This window comes from Cannabis sativa, chromosome 7 (assembly GCF_029168945.1).
Source record: "Cannabis sativa cultivar Pink pepper isolate KNU-18-1 chromosome 7, ASM2916894v1, whole genome shotgun sequence".
NCBI classification, from domain to species: domain Eukaryota; kingdom Viridiplantae; phylum Streptophyta; class Magnoliopsida; order Rosales; family Cannabaceae; genus Cannabis; species Cannabis sativa.
In genome coordinates this window covers 6,051,744-6,056,925 of record NC_083607.1, presented here as the reverse complement: position 1 = coordinate 6,056,925, position 5,182 = coordinate 6,051,744, and the positions used below count along the sequence as shown (strand labels likewise).

At 43.9% G+C, this 5,182-nt stretch overlaps 1 long non-coding RNA gene across 1 annotated transcript; it reads right to left on the bottom strand.

The window, feature by feature from the left end:
• Window positions 1–364: 364 nt before the first annotated feature.
• On the bottom strand, window positions 365–2,366 carry LOC133029125 (uncharacterized). The gene is made up of 3 exons (XR_009683329.1): window positions 2,017–2,366; window positions 1,092–1,154; window positions 365–627 (listed from the first exon to the last, which is right to left on the bottom strand). It is a non-coding gene; the product is annotated as an uncharacterized LOC133029125 (long non-coding RNA).
• Between the last annotated feature and the right edge of the window lie 2,816 nt (window positions 2,367–5,182).

The following is a 5,182-nucleotide window of genomic DNA, read 5'->3' as shown; positions in this document are numbered from 1 at the left end:
TTACCTTAAACCCTAACTCAACTATTTACTTCATATAATTAAACACTTAACATATAGAATTTTAAGCATGGCATCATATATCACATAAATACTCTAGATGCTTACATACTGCCTAAACTGGAAAGCGGTAAATAATTGATCAAATAAGCAGTAAAGTATTTACTCTCAACACTTATTGCACCATGAGTCGAGCTTATCTCTGACGATGATTGTACATGTTCGACCGGTCTACAGGAAGTTTAAAAACCTTGGCGCTCTGATACCAAACTGTAACGCCCTAAGATTTAGGCACGCTACCCAATATGATTAAGAAACCCTAATCCCCTAAACGGGATTGGTTTTAAAATAAGCGCAGAAATTAAAACTTTAAACGAAAACGGAATGAAAATAAACTTGTAATAATTTTAACCTTACAAACAAAAGTTACATGTTACGGGATCCCAAAAAAAATCATTTTACAAAATATTACAAGTCTTTTCTCCTTAGCCGACCTAAGCGGCAAGAATAGAGTTACAAAAGTTTCAACGCTGGTAGACCCCAACCCGCTTGGTCTAGTGTGGCCCGAACATGTACATACATCGCCCAACTCCCATACTCATGGCTGATCAGAGATAGATTTACCCTTTCCTGCACAGTAGAGCACCCGTGAGCCAAGCCCAGCAAGACAGTAAGATATATCGTTAATCATATATAACTCATCACATAAATAATAATAATGCCATTTCATATTTGTCTGTATGACACAGACCTGCGTGTTACGCTCACACGCCTATTTATGTCTATGTGGCATAGACCTACGTGTTACGCTCACACGTCTAATTACAATAAGGCCTTAGAACGGTTCATCTCGGTTCTAGTTACTGAGTCCAACCCGATTATGCCTTGAACACATAACCCTTTACTTCAATATACAGCTATATACATCATGGCATAACAATTACATATTAACAATTCACTTGGGTAATAACCCTAAGCCAATAAACCGCTCACTTTAGAGTAATAACTCTAATCCCGGTTTCTAGTTTCTCATATAAATCACATTCCATATAAGCGCCATTGCGCATATCTCTACGTGCTAACTACTGTCTTACCTGATGTCCCACAAATATGGAGATTCCAAATCTCCGGGTGCTCCTGACCAAGTGCCGGTAATCCTAGTCACAATTCCGGGATACACAAGTATAGGGTTAATCCCAAAATCCATTTCCACAAATTAAAAACTGGGCATTTAAATTCCAGATATTCAGATAGAGCTCGGAACGAGCTTTCCAACGATATAAAGAACGTCCCAAACGGAGTCCCGAGTCAAAAGTTATGACCAAAACAAAAACCCGAAAAAAAATACAATAAGCTGCCAAAAATGGCCGCGGATACTGGGTTTAAAAACCCAGGAAACCCAGTTTCCAGCCACGAAAATGCATCTAAAAACACCAATTTTCATGCTATATCAACCCACAATCATACCAAACTTTCACCTAACATAAACCACGTAATTAGAGAGGAATTACACCTAATTCACTCTCCAATCAACACCAAAAACCAGCAACTAAAAATCAGCTTTCAACAATGAATTTAAGCCCCAAAAACTCATCCATTTCAACTCAATTCACAACCAAAACTTAAATCCATTAAATAGATTTTCCAGTAATTAAATTAAAAGCTTAAAACACAATTCGTGCATTAAAAATCCAATGGTAAAAACCCCAAAAATTCAGATTAAACATCATAAACTTCAAAGCTCCAACTTAAGCAAAATCACCAAGAACTTCAAGCTCAAGAACTTGAACTTGAACAATTAATTTCAAAGTTCAATAACAGAATAAAAACACAATAAAATTCCTTTTAAATTCTGTCTAAACCTAACCCAACATCAATTCAAAAGATCCAAGTACAAACATGCTCAAATCAACAAGAAAACACCAACATGCATCTCAAGACCATCCCAACCTATTTCATGCTTTTCAACCATAAAATCACAGCAGCAAATTCATTAAATTTCAGCAATAGAAAAACTACCTCAAGCTTCAATGCAATGATCAAGCCACAACTCCTCAAACAATTCTTCAATTTCAAGCTTGAATACCAAGCAAATCACCAATTTTTCAACCAAATACAAAGAGAGATAGAGAGAGAGAGGAAAGGGGGCTGTTTTAGGGTTAAGGTAAATGCAGAAAATGAATTTCATTTTTTTACAAATAAGGCCTTTAGTTGAAAATAAATCCAAAAATACAAATTTACCATTTTGCCCCTAGGGCCATTTCTCACATACTCAAACAATCAAGGGCATTGAATTCATTTCATATATAACACATATTTAAATAATTTCAGATTATTCACACATAAATAAAATGCCAATAATTTATCCCAAAATTATATTTCGGCCCCGAACCGGTTCGGCCGAAATACCCGATTGTGACTATACCGCGCCAACTTGTCAGAACACACCTGAAAAAGGACACACCAGATATACTATATAATAATATAGTTCATAAGCACATAAATAAATTAAATTCACAGTTTTACCCTTCTCGGGTCAAAATTACTAAAATGCCCCTAACTCACCAACGGGGTCTTAACATGTCATTTCTCATATTAATTCGCATATAATAAATTATAATATAATATAATTCTACAATAATACTCAATTAACTAGTTAGGGCTTTGCTAATCCATTTCCTTAATTCCAGGGTATTACATTTCTGCTCCTATCATGCGCTTGCTAACATAGTACACGGGATGTTGAGTTTTCTCTTTTTCCCGGACTAGGGCAGCGCTGACTGCGTGCTCGGAGATAGCCAAATATAGAAATAGGTCCTCTCCGAGAACAGGTTTTGACAGGATAGGAGGCTTGGCCATATGCTCTTTCAGCTGCTTGAATGCCTCCTCGCATTCGTCCGACCACTCAAACTTTTGACACTTCTTCAGTATGTTGAAGAAGGGGATGCACTTGTCAGTAGACCGTGAGATGAAACGGCTCAGGGCAGCAACCTTTCCAGTTAGGCTCTGCACATCTTTATGCTTTTTGGGGGATGGCATGCTCAGGAGTGCTTGGATTTTCTCCGGGTTTGCCTCAATTCCCCTCTGGTTTATGATGAAGCCCAGGCACTTCCCTGATTTGACCCCAAAGGTGCATTTCTTTGGGTTGAGCTTCATGCCGTATCTCCGGACTACCTCAAAACACTCCTCTAAGTCGTCCGCATGGCTATTGCATGCTTTGGACTTGACGAGCATATCATCTACATATACCTCCATGTTTCGTCCCAAGAGGCCTTTGAACATCCAGTTGACCATTCTTTGGTAGGTCGCCCCGGCGTTCTTCAGTCCGAAGGGCATGACTAGGTAACAGTATACCCCCTTATCGGTCCTGAAGCTAGTGCACTCTTGGTCCGCCGTATGCATCTTTATTTGGTTATACCCGACATAGGCGTCCATGAAGGATAGTAATTTGAATCCAGAAGTGGCGTCTACCATCTGGTCGTTTCTGGGCAGCGGGAAGCAGTCCTTCGGACAAGCTTTGTTTAGATCAGTGAAATCTATACAAACTCGCCAAGTTCCGTTCGGCTTGGGCACCAGGACCGGATTGGCTAGCCATTCCGGATAGTATACGTCGCGGATCATGCCGTTGGTCAGAAGCTTATCCACCTCTTTCTCTAGAGCCTCGGCTTTCACCGAGTCGAGAGGGCGTCGCTTTTGTTGGACCGGTGGCATGTCCGGATTGACGTTGAGGACGTGTGTGATGACGTGGGGACTTATGCCAGTCATGTCCTCTTGGTGCCGTGCAAAAATGTCGGTGGCGCCCTTCAGTGTTTTTATTATTTTTTTCTTTTTCCTCCGGATCTAGGCTCTTTCCCAGCCGGAGTACTTTGGTGGAGTCGAGGTCGCACACTAATATTTCCTCAACATCTTCCATTGGTTCCACAATTTTTTCGGACCCCACCCGGGGATCCAACTCATCTTCTTCAGCCATTTCTGGCTCGATGGTTTCCCGGACCATCAGCACGGGCAGGTGGGTTGCAACATTGTAACATTGCCTTGCTTCCCTCTAGTTTCCTCTCACCGTCCCGATCCCAGCTTCCTGGGTAGGGAACTTTGAGCACAGGTGCCGAATGGACGTGACCGCGCCGAAATCTACCAAGGCCGGTCGGCCGAGGATCGCGTTGTAAGCGGTCGGGCAGTCCACCACCACAAAAGTGCAGTACTTGAATGTGCTCTGGGGGGTGTCCGGACACAAGGTGACTGGAAGTCTTACTTTTCCCATTGGGATGAGCGTTGTTCCATTAAACCCTGTGAGTTGGGACCCACTGGGTGAGAGGTCTCGATCCGTTAGGCCTATTGCAGTGAAGGCCTCCTTGAAGAGTAGGTTCACGGAACTTCCGTTGTCAATCAAGACTCTGGCCACCACTTTATTGGCGATGGGGGTCTCTATGACCAACGGGTCATGATGAGGGAAGCGCACCGTCTTGGCGTCTTCTTCCGTGAATGTGATGGGTTGATCCATCAGCCGGGGCCTTTGAGCTGGGAGTTGAGTGACCTCCCAAACCTCATTGTGTTTCACGGCCCCTGCGTACCGCTTTAGCTCCTTGCGGGTTATTCCTCCAATATGGGGACCTCCGGAGATCATGGCTACCCTCCCGTTGGGTCTGGGCGGCAGACCGGGGATGTGCAGGGCATCGCCCGCGGGAGCAGCTGGAGCCAATGTTCCTGCTGCACCCCCCGGTGTTCCTTGGGGCACAACCCCTGTCGCCTGGCCCGGATTGAGGTGAGGCAGCCTATTCTTGATCCACTCATAGAGGTGGCCCAATCGGATCAGGTTTTCAATCTCGTCTTTGAGATTCTTGCATTCGTTGGTGCTATGACCAATGTCGTTGTGGTACTCGCATCTTTTGCTTGGATCCCTCCGGGAGCTGTCTTTGTACAAAGGATGTGGTCTCCGGTAGTGCGTATTTTTCCTAGTAGCAAAGTACACACGCTCTTGGGAGTCCGTCAGCTCCGTGTACTGGGTGTACTGGGGAGTGTACCCCCTTTTCTGGCGCTTTTCCCCCGTCCGGGTGCTGCCTTTGGAGGATCTCTTACTCCTCGAGCCCTGGGAAGGGCCTACCAGGCTAGCGGTTGGAGCAGAGTGCGAGGGAGCTTGTCCATTCATCCCTGAGGGATTTCCAAAATGGGATGATGCGGGCGCCAA